The sequence below is a fragment of the Pinus tabuliformis genome, chromosome 7 (genome assembly GCF_031772625.1).
Source record: "Pinus tabuliformis cultivar Carrire ecotype Pingquan chromosome 7, CPIR1, whole genome shotgun sequence".
Lineage (NCBI taxonomy): Eukaryota > Viridiplantae > Streptophyta > Pinopsida > Pinales > Pinaceae > Pinus > Pinus tabuliformis.
The window spans coordinates 54,617,509-54,630,279 of NC_142293.1; positions in this window are offsets into that span (position 1 = coordinate 54,617,509).

Below are 12,771 nucleotides of genomic sequence, written 5' to 3' on the forward strand. Positions count from 1 at the left end.
ATCCAAACAAAGGTGAGTCCATTTACTACTTTTTTTGATAAACCTTGTATAATACCTAGCTAATCCAATGAAACTCCTCACATATCTTTTCTTTTGAGGGGTAGGGATGGGTCAACATGTATCCCTTCGTTGGATATCGAATGGTGAAGGACAATCCCTTCATTAATCAAGAATTCTCATTTCTCAGGGCTAAATAAGAGACTCATTTCAATAAATTTGTTTAAGACTTTTCACAGATTGGAGAGAGATTCATTGAAGTCACATCCATCAGGAGTGAAATAATTCATGTATATTTCAACAAAGTCATGAACAAGTTCGACAAAAATACTCAGAACTGTCCTATGGAAAGTATCAGTGGCATTGCACAGACTAAATGGAATAAATCTATAGGCAAAGGTACCCCATGGACATGTAAATGGGGTTTTATATTGGTGTTCAAGGTTGATCTAAATTTGGTTGTATCCACTAAATCCATCCAGGAAGGAGAAGAATTTCTTCCCTGCAAGGCCATCTAGACTTGGCAAATGAAGGGAAAAGGAAAATGGTCCTTCTTTGTAACCTTGTTAGGTTCTTGATAATCAACACATATTATCTTCTTCCCATTCTTCTTAGGAACTAAAACAAGGGGTGACATGCACTCACTATCTGAAATGGAGTATATGAACCATGCATCTAGTAGATTTTGTAATTCTTCTTTCACAATGTCCTTAAGGGATGGGTTCATCCTTCTCTGTGGTTGGTGAACATTCTTGCATCCCTCCTTGATGTAAATATTATGAGTACAAACTGAGAGATGCACAACCTTACTTTCCTTATAATCCGAAGAAAAATCATCTAGGTGTTTCCTCAATACATTGCACAAAGTTTCTTCCTACTTGGCCGAGAGAGAGGGGTTGATCTCTAAAGTTCTTGATGGGACAAAATATACAATCTCAACATGTTTTGGACTTGATTCAATAGAGAATAAGTCAGTCCAGGGGCTACTCCTATATTCTTTCATCCACTCATCAATTGGTATGCGAGTGGGAGGTTGAATTTGAAGGATATGGTCAATAAGTTCATCTTCATCAAGTTGTCCCCCTCCTATAAAAACACCTAGAGTGCAGACTGGGTAGTTGGTTCTATGATACAATTCATCCTCCTCCTCATTCCCTAACCATATGGATAAATCATGCTCAATAGAAGGTTGAGCAGGAAGATACAAAACAAGTTGTTTGGATAAATATACATTCTTGATAGTCATGTTCCCAACCCTACAACTAATGTAAGCATCAAAAGTGGCCAACCAAGGTCTTATTAACATGAGACGATAGCCATTAAACTTGGTTTTGGGCTGGAGAACTAGGAAATCACTAGGATACTCCCAAGAGTCAATGGATACCATAAAATCTTTAACAATTCCGTGAGGAGCTATAGTGGATCTGTCTGCAGGCTGCAATACTATGGTGGTCTTCCTCAATGCCCCTTGGATATTGATCTTTATCATGGTTCCCTTGGTCATCACATTGATTGTGTCCCCAATATTAATTAGGGTATTAGGGACCATAATGCCATCAATGTGCACATCCACTACTAGGCTGCTAGGGTCTAGGTATTTTGGGAAGATCACCCTCCCAAGCATTAGATCAGATAGTTTCCCAACAACATTGATGGTGGGGGTGTCTCTTTTTCTTCTCCTAGGATTTTTGAAACATTTTTCCTTGATAAGCTTATTATAGGTTGGAACATATTTAATGGCATAGAGAAGGGCTATCTTAACAAGAAAATTATTCAATTCTCTCAGAAGTTCAACCTCTTTTAGGGTTTGTTGGCTAGGCTGGATCAACCTTTCAAGAAAGAGAGGTGGATTAACTTGAGGGACACTCTCTTCCCTCTCTTCTTCAAGCTCTTCAGGTGGAGAAGGTGGATGATTATCTAGGAGAACTCTCCCAGACCACAGGTTGATCTCCTGGATTTCCACAGGATAAGTAGGATAGGATGTCTCTCCAGTGTAGATGTGGTGTGCCTTCTCGTTATTCAAGTTTATATTTCAGGTTTAAACCCTGTATAGAAATTACCTACAAAATAATTCTTAAAAACATAAAATAAACAATGGAAAGGGCATAAAACATAAAACATATATACACAACAATTTTCCCTTGGATCCAAAAACTTGGACTACTAGATTGATTTTTCATTATATTCCTTTCAATGTTACAATACATATATATACATGTCGAAGCATCCATAAACCCAATCCATTAACACTATATTAAAACATAACCATAGTTCCCTCAATCTGATCTACAAGATACCATGGGAAAAAAACCATCATGCCCAAAACCATGTGCAAAACCCATGCACAAGACCATAGGTAGGTCCACCCACCTAATATAGGGTTCACGTGTGGGGCTAGTCATGGAAAGAATATAACACACACCAAACATTCTCCCACTTGTTGTTTTCTTTTCCACACACGGGGTCGCAGGAGATCTTAGTCATTGGTCCACCCCTACAATGTCAATTCTTTCTCTACACCAAGAAAACCTCTCAGTGCTCACATAATTTATCAATCCATCTACAATATTCTTCAAAGTTTCCACCTTTACCAACAACACCTTTTTGTCCTCAACCATATCCCTTACAAAGTGATAATGAACACCAATTTTCTTTGTCTTTGAATGATAAACAAGGTTCTTTGCCAATAAAATTTCACTTTGGCTATCATAGTCTATCCTTATAGCTCATTGTACTAACCCCATTACTGAACACAATATCTACAAGAAAAATTCTTCCTTTCTTGCATGAGTGGCTACCATGAGTTATGCCCCTATAGTTGAAAGTTCCACTACATACTGTCTCTTACTCATCTAACTGACTACACCTCCAAATAGGTTAAACACTTACCCACTTGTAGATCTTCTCTGATCCAAATCTCTAGCTCATTCTACATCAACAAAGACATGGATGTCCAAAACTATGTTCAATCATAGTCTTCCTTGGTAGCATAGACCATAATCAATAGTGCCACGCCAATACTTGAAAACCCACTTCATTATTGTCCAATGATCCTTCCCTTGTTTTGACATAAACTTGCTCAATACTCCCACTGCATGTGCAATGTCTAGTCTAATACATATCATTTCATACGTCAGGCTACCGACTGCACTTGCATATGGAACACGAGATATGTCCTCTTCCTCTTCTTGTGTCTTGGGACACTATTCAACATATAACTTTACACCTATAGGAATATGAACCCTTGCTAGTTTACTATCATGCATATTGAACCTCTATAGTATTGTCTCGACATAGTTCCTCTAGTTTAACTAGAGCTTCCTCTTTGCCCGATCGCGTTTAATTTCCATGCCCAAAATATACTTTGATGAAATGGCATATTCATCAAAGGGTTCAATAGAAGAGCACATTCAAGACTTTCAAAAATTGAATATAAGGGTAAATGATATTCTAGAGAAGCAAAAGATAAATAGTTTTATCTATGCCATGAAAGCTGATATCGATGGTATGAAAGCATATTGAAATAAAGGCATGGAAGATTTGAAGAAATACATGGAAGGTTTGAAGGAAGGTGGGACAAATCTAGTACAAGAAAGGCCTCCTAATGACAAAAAGGATCAAGAAACGTTAAAAGAAGAGAATATACACCTGGAACCAACCCTAGAGAAAGAACAAATGAATCTAAGCATATCTTGTATTGGAATGGTAGGAATTACCACTCCTAAAAATCTCAAGATAGAAGGACATATCAAGAAGAAGAAGGTTCAAGCATTGAAATATTAGGAATAAAAGTATCAAGAAATATCAAAAGAAAAGGATACTCACCAGGAACTAACCCCAGAGAAAGAAGAAATGTATCTGACCACATCTTGTAATGAATTGGTCAGAATTACAACTCCTCAAAATATAAAGATAGAAGGACATATCAAGAAGAAAAAGGTAATAGTGTTGATTGATTCGGGAAGTACCCATAATTTTATTCATTGTAAGATAGCCAAGGAATTGAATTGCTTCCTATATCCAACACCATTGTGTCAAGTGACAGTTATAAGCGGAAGAACCATAAATTTCTCTGAAAAGTGCCATAATATCAAGCTATCCATGGGAGAATATGTATTGAATAGCCCAATGCTTTCCATTCCAATGGGTGGTGCTAATGTTGTACTAGGAGTCCAATGGCTACAATCCTTGGGTACAATAGCTTTTAATTTTCAAGAAGTTTTCATGAAATTTTATTTGGAAGGAAACGAAGTTGAATTAAGGGGTATCACAGGGAAACTAGGAAATATAATCAACTCTAACGAAATGACAAAGCTTCTAAAGAAAGGACAATGAGGCGTAATTGCATGATTATGTTCGCTAATGGTTCCCAGATTGAAATCATATATTTTTCCAGATCTCCAAAAAGTCTTGGACAATAATTCCAAGGTATTTGAGACTCCCAAAGGTCTCGCACATATTTGTGATCATGATCATGCTATTCATTTGATTCCAGGAAGTGTTCTTCCAAACATCGGGCCTTACTGATATGCATATTCTCAAAGGAGTGAAATTGAACATATGATTGCAGAAATGGTAGAGGTTGGTATAATTATGTAACCAAATTTCATAAACAAAGCAAGGGATGAATGGAAGAATGGAAAAGCGGGGTGGGAACTCATTTAAAAGTTGTCGAAGATCCCAGTTCCAACAATATTGCCAAAATTTGACAAGGAAGGAAAAATCATATTGGAACCTGAAGCATTCATAGAACCGAGAAGTCCATAGCTACGAAATCGACCAAATTCAGAGTATCTCATCAAGTGGAAAAACTTACCAACTGAAGATTTCACATGGAATGATGATAATGTTATGCAGGAGAGGGGCATGTTAGGTCCCTATACTACTTGTGTAACTCGTTATTATTATTAGTGCAACCCCCTTATTATATTGCTGTGCCCATGTAATACCCATATTGTTATTATTGTGCCCCATAAAAGCCCATTATTGTTATTGTTGTGCCCTTACATTATTATTGTTATGTCAAATCTGATTATATTATGAACCATTAGACTACTATATATATAAAGGAGGTCCTTTCATTTGTATCATCCAAGAATTGTTCATTTGTGTAATGTATAGGAGGTTTCCCCCTTAAAGAGGCTGATTTCTAAGGCATTGATATTTCTTTTCTATCTTTCTATGAGTTGGTTTCATAACATAGAGTTTTATATGCTCTAAATCTACTACCTTCGTGACAGATTTGGGTTCATCATTAGTAATAGATAAAGAAAATTTTGAATAGAAAGCAGATGGACTATATCTTTCTAGTTGCCTTCTTTCTCAAGCTGATCTTCTCACTACTGGAGTTTGTGGCTCTTCATATTTTGATTCCTCTTCTGTTGTAGAGTCTGATTCCTCCTCCTTTAGCTCAAAATCTATCTTCTTAGGTTCCTTTGGTAGGACTTCATGTTTAATAAGATATTTCACCTCTCTAAACACCACATCTCATATGTACACAACATTCCTTATTTATGGGTTCCAAAGCTTATATCCTTTTAAACCATCTTTATACCCAATAGAAATGCACTTTTCAGATTTACTATCCAACTTGGTGCTTTTATCCTTTGGAACATGTACGTATGCATCACAGCGAAATACCTTCAGATGTCAAAGATAGGGTTTCTTACCAGTCCATACCTCTTATGGAGACTTATTCTACAATGTCGATGAAGGTGATCTATTGACCACGTAACATGTAGTCTCTACTGCCTCTGCCTAGAATTCCTCTCCTAACTAGACACCACTGAGCATGCTTCTTTCCTTTTCCATCAACGTCATGTTCATTCTTTTTGAAACTCCATTTTGCTAAGGTGTGTATGGAGTAGTCTTCTACCATGCTATACGACACTTCTTACAAAACTCTTCAAATTCCTTCTTGCAGAACTCTCCAACATTATTTGTCCTCATCATCTTTATCTTCTTATCTGTCTGGTTTTCCACCATAGCCTTTAATTCTTTAAACTGTCAAAGACTTCAGATTTATTCATGAGGAAATATATCCATTTATTCATTTATAAGTCATATAGAGATGATACATAGTACATAGACTTAACCATTAATGGAGCCGACACGGGTCCAAACACATCACTGTGCACTAACTCTAATATCCCTTTTTCCCTCTTAGTATTAGAGGGGAAACTCACCCGATTCTGCTTTCCATATACACAATGTTCACGGAAATGGAAATCCAAAGAGAAATTAGAAATAAATTCTACCAAACCATTACCATGAAGTATTTAAAGGCCCTTCTCTCCAATATGTCCAAGCCTTTGATGCCATAGCATGGTCTTTTCTCGAGAGACCAGTAGATTTTTTTCTCCGCTTTCATGAACCATAGAAGTGTTGCACCCATCAATAATAGTGCTACCAATAATATTGTACATATTTCGAATATGAACTCCTTGCATCAATACGAGTGCTCCCCGAACTATCTTGTAGGTATCTTTCTCGAACATTATTTTTACACATGCATCATCTATCTTGCTTACAAAAATCAGATTTATGGCCAATGCAGGAATATGAAAAACACTTGAAAGTGTTCTAATTCTTCCACCTTGCAACTTTAGCTTGACTTTTCCACGATCAACGATTCTAGCCTTCCTTTCATCCCCTAAGAAGACATCGCCACCATCATATTTTTCATACTCGCTGATGAGCCTCATAAATGGGTAATTATATGGGCTCATTTTACCTCCTAACCTAGTCAAATCAACCATTCTCTTAGCTTATTGTATTATTTTTTTATTATAATTATGCTTATAGAGTGAGTTGAGTTAGTTATGATGCCATGTGGTCTAACATGTATTTAATGCAGATTATTGATGGATTTCGAGGTCAAAGTCAAGGATCCAATGGTCAAATGGCAGCAATAAATCGAAGTAGATAGAGGAGAGGACTTATAGGAGGGAATTCCCCTCCTTTATTACTCCTCACTACGAATCCCCCTTCATTCAACTCAGAGTACAAGCAGCCGAATCATGCTCTAGAAGGTAGCCAAGCAAGTGGAGGATGATTGATAGTTATCTCCAGTTTTGGAAGCCTAGCCTCCTTGATTTTAAGGAAGCTATTGGTAGCTTCAGATGTATAGGTAGAGATGCCTAGGGACTCACTAGGGTTGGATTTTTTTTGCTTATGTAAACTCTGCTCAAATTTCGAGCTTATTATTCTGTGACAGTTTTATGTAATCTTGTTATTTCTTTTGATAATAAAGATGGAATCCTTTTTGAGCTAGCACTGAGTCACCTTAGAGGGCTGAAGCTCTTGGGTTATGGCCCAATCGAAGCAGCCAAGCTCCTCTTTACTTGTATTTGTATGTTTACTTTAGTTTGTAGATTAATTTGCTGTTAGATGTATTTCTTTTATGGATAAGAATAGGTTGCTTTTGATGATTTAGTAGTTTGCTTTCATTGGTGCTTTCTGTAGTAGGTTAAGCAGCGATCAGAAAAGATTCAAAAGGCTAGAAATAGTGCCTTCGCCTCTCTTCCTTGCTCTGGGACTATGAGCTGAGGCAAAGACCCTCATGCCACCCCAGAAACACAGATTTTCCTCATTCATAGGACTTCTAGTGTTTGCAGCTTTTTAGTAGGTTAATAGTCCATTTTTGTTTTGCTTTAGATCTTCCTTATCATGTTCACTTCCTGAGTTGCAGTAGTCCTCTTTCATGCTTTCCTTTCTTGCAGCATTTCTTAGCATTTCCTTTCATATATCATAGTTTAGATCATTTTTATGAAAAACTCTATTTTTCCTAGAATGCATTCATCTCAATAGTTGCTTGATTTTCTTGGTTTCTATGCAACAGATCTATTCTAGCAATAGGATAGCTTACCAAAAATCACACTCTCCATACGATCCATGTCCTATAGGTCTCCCAAACCTCATCTCAATTCTGCCCTAGTTTCCTTCATTCTTCATAGAACTTCCTCTTCTCTCCTTCAGCAAACCCAATCATCTTTCTCTCTCCTGGTGACTCATTGTAGACCTTAGGTGCCCTAATGATTTGAAAATGGAATGTACTTGAATAAAGGGTGCAAGATATCCATTTCCAATCATTTTAAATGTGCATACAACTCCAAGGTTAACTCTAAAAATGTGAGAACTTCTTATTTCTAATAGAGAGATAGACTGTAGGGGCATTTACCGGATATATCAACTCTAAAGAGAGGATGAGTTTGAGAGGCTACCTGGCCCTCTACAGGCTCTGCCTAAAGAAATAATAGAAGTAAACACTCAGATGTCATTAAAATACTCATGCTTGAAGCTTGATGTCTTGTGGAATAAAAAAAATAAGTTTGAGCAGCTGTTTAGGTGTTTATGTGTGAAGGCAAGTTATTTAAATTTGTTGTTTAACACATTATATTAGATTTGTTTAGCATGATATATTTAGCAAATAATCACACAAAGATGATAAAGCAGTTCACCCCTCCTGGGCTACATCTATTGGACCAAGCCTCCCAAAATGGGCTTGTCCTCTTGTATTAAGAAAGCTGAAAAGGCTAATACAAGTAAATAAGTGCCTCTAAAGGCAAATCTAACTGTAAAAATAGAATCAAAAGATAGGAAACAGCTAAGAATGCTCTTCCCCAAGCACTAAACAGTGAAATTGTACCTTAAACAATACTTTCTCCAAATGGCCCTAGTGGCCCTTTAAACGTCTATGAAGAAATTCAAGGTGAAGACGACCTCCAATGGTTCTAAAACCTCTTTCGATGGACTCAGAAGGTCGAATACAACAAATTTGGCTTTTGAATCACCAAAAACAGATGAATACAACCCCTAAACAGCTCAAGCACTGGAATGGCCCTCCTGGCCCTGAAAGCTTCTCTGAAGCTAAATAGTGAGAAGAAAGCCTAAATAGGTTAAATGAGCTGTAGAAATGGACTCAAAACGCTGAATATAGTCAGGAATGAGCTGTAGAAATGGACTCAAAACGCTGAATATAGTCAGGAATGACCTTCGTTTCACATTCAATGGCTACACACAACCCAATGCAGCTCCAACACTGAACAGGCCCTAGTGGCTCATGGAACTTCCCCGAAGAAAAATCACCTGCAAACGACCTCTATTGGCTATGAAACCAGTGTCATTGGATTCAAAATGTTGAAGAGACCCAAAATCAAAAAACAATTCACCTCAAAAGGAATTTCCTCACCAAAGTTATGGCACATTTACTCCAACTGCCAGTTGGCCCTGAATTAACTCCAGCTAACTTTAGTTATGGCCCAGTTAGGTCCGCCAAAGTTGGCCGAACTACCGAAATTGGTGCCACAGCAAAAATTAATTCCATTCTCGCCTTAACTCCCACTTAAATTTCCAGTTCATTTAAGTCTGGTCACATGGACGAGGTTATGCCTTGGATTGCACGCTGACTGTTAGTTAGGTACCAAGTTAACCGTGACCACCGGGGGGGATGTCGGCATGTGATCGCTTGTTGACTGCTAAACGTTAACCGCCCACATTAACCACCGAATTCAGGCACCAAGTTCTGGGAACGAGGTCTTATGTGGAGGGGGCTAGCCCCCTTTTGGGCCCACTGAGAACGTTTCAAAACTTTAAATATATTTTTTTTCCCGTAACCTTTCAAGTCCTGTCTATGTGCGGTAAGTCATTACAGTTGAGGTTGGTAGGTCATGTGTTCAACCTGCAGATCTACAAAAAATTTTAATTGCCAAACCTTCGTCCACCTTGGGGCCACATGGTGACCTTTGGGCTTGCCACGTGGTACCCTCTTATTGGTTGCACAATGTGGAATATTTCAAGAATATTCAAGAATATTCTAAAGAATATTCCCTGGAATATTCCAAGGAATATTCTTTGGAATATTCTATTTAAATTTTTCTTTAATAAAAAATTCAAAATTAAAGGTTATAGGGTGATTTTCAAATTGGCATAACTTCTGCATACGAATACCATTTTTTGAACTGTTCATGGCGTCGGAATCAGGAGGATGAGATCTATCTGGTCGTTTAGGTTCGAACTAGTTCCGAGCACTTTCATTTTTGAGCATTTTTCGACACTTGGTCTTGAGCTCCTAATAACCTAACACCTCATTCCAACCTTCATCCACCTTTTCCACCCACTCTCACACCCTCAGAACAGTGGAAATTTCTCTCAACCTCCTCCTGTAGGCCTCCTATAGTTACCATGTTTTCCTCCTGTAGCATTCCTGTGTCCTCTTGTAGTTTTTCCTGTAGGCCTTCTTTTTAAGGCCGAGTTTGGGAAAAGCATCCAGAAGGCCACCTAAGACCTCCTAGGACCCATCCACACCATCCTACATCATCCCAAGCTCCAAAACCGCCCTATAATTCCACCTGTTCGCCGCACACAATAAATTAGATGTATGTTAAATTCACATAAAAACACATAAAAATCCAAAAATATGTTTTTTACTTATTTACTTCTAGAAATAGCATGGTTACATGTTGCTTACTTCCCTGAGTAGGTGATGCCATTTCTTTCATGGTTTTCATAATGTTTTTTGCAAAAGTAGAATTCACTTGTTAATTAGGGTATACTAGGTTTTTCTTTGCATTCTAGTCTTTTTCCTTTCTGCAGGTAGAATAGCTTCTATAGAGTAATCTTTCTTTCCTTTAATCACACATAGAGCTTCTTTTGAAATCTATAGAAGCTGTCTTGAGCTCCTAGTGATCTTGCACCGGCTTACCAAGTGAAAACCTACAGAGAGAACTAGTACTTGTGCATACAGCACCGACGCTTCCAAGTTTGTTACGAACTATCGGGATCATAAAATTAAAGTTGGCAGCGCAGAAGTTGTAGCATTCTTGCTGCAATACTGGCACTCACCACTTTTTAGCACCGTTGCCGGGGAATCGTTAGAGTATTTTTTGATTACTAATTTCTTCTATTTCTTCTTGCAACATTCTACTAATAGTTTATTGCGGCAAAAGTAGACTAGTCATTTCTTTTATTTCAACTTCTACACTTCCTTTCTTTCCTTTCGATTTTGCAAAGTTCATTTCAGCAAAAGTAGGTCAGTCATTTATTTTCCTTCAAGTTCTGCACTTCCTTGCTTTCTTTTCAATTCTGCAAATCTCCATTTAGCAAAGTTCATTTCAGCTAGTTTCAATTTGTTTTATCAATTTCATCTTCTGCAGGTACTATCAGTGTGGGGAAAAAGAAACAGAAAACCAACCAAAAAGATTTCCTTTCATGCCTCGTAGGAATAGAGATAACTCAAGAAAATTTTTTCCCAACACCCCCACTACTTGACACAGCCAGCCTTCTCTCTTCTTCACTAGCTGCGATCAAGAAGAACCCTTCGGTGAACATCCAAAAGTATTTGAAGAACCTATAGGGGAAGAAGAAGAAGAAAACATTCCTCTTGAGTCAATGGCTAAAAACAGAAATGCTAGGGGAAATGGAGAGAGAATAGAGGGTACCTTTCCCATTCGGGAGACCAATGGGGACACCGAAATAAAGAATATAAGTCCTTTAGCCCTACCTCATTTCCATGGTCTAACTACAAAAGATCCTGACACCTTCTTCTTCGAGTTTTCTGTCTTCTGTCGAACTTATGACTATGCAGAAGACGAGAAAAAGTTGAAACTGTTCCCTTCTACTCTCAATCATGCAGCATTGCGTTGGTTCATGGGATTACCTGGCAATAGCATCACAAATTGGGCTCCAATGTAGTAGGCCTTTAATGGAAAGTTTCGAGACTATTGTAGGACAAAAGATACTAAAGAAGAAATATTCTGAATGACCATGGGAAGTGATGAGTCCCTGGAAGACTATGAAGAGAGGTTCTAGCTTAATTACAAAAGGGCTGGGTGTACACTTGACTTGAGTCTTTGAAGTTGGTCATACTCAGGGGAATCCAGGAAGATCTTTTAGACACCCCCCATCTACTGGCTGGGGGAGACATCTATGAACTATCGTATGAGGACATAAAGACTGTTTTTGGAAAACATTCTAGAGCAACGAAAAGGAAAGGTAGGGGGAGTCAACCCATAGCCAATGCCTCTTCCTCCAATTCATCCATTAAAGGTGAAATTGGGAACATGCTGGAAGACTTCAAGAGTAAGATGCTGCAAACTCTTGCGATGCAAATGGATACCTTACACATCAAAAGAAAACGAGAGGAAGTAGAGAGGGCTTTGGCCATTTTTTGTCATAGATGCACTAGGAGTCATCTTAGGAATGAATGCCCACTGAACTCTATAGAGGTTTGTTCAGTCTATGAAGAAGTTCATTCTATAGATAAGTGCCCTTCCTTGCCCAGATTTAAAGTTGTATTCCAAGGGGCCGAAGGAGTCACTGAACAGATCTATTACATAAACCAAAGGAGACCGCATGGAGCTAGACCATACCAGCAGGGGATAGAAGAGACATCTCAGGCATACTACAACCCCAACCAAGTTACTTCCACACCTTCTTGGGGACCCCCTACTCATCCTTCTTGGCTCATGCCTCCTCCTTGGTATTTCCCATCTCAATATCATGCCCAACTAGCCACCCATTCATTTCAATCCTATGCTCAGCCGCAACCTCAATGGAATGCATTTCATCAAGGGTGGAGGCCCCAATAGAACTCTCTTCCTCCACCGTTACCTTCTGCTCCATAAAGGCAACCCCAAATGCCTACCTAGCCAAATCCGAACCCGAACAACAGACAGGCTCAGCAAGTGTATAGTGGGGAACCATCATGCTTAACTTATGTTGTGGAGATTCAAGAAGTTAACTTAAGATTTGGGAAAGTTCTCCCAGATATCCAAC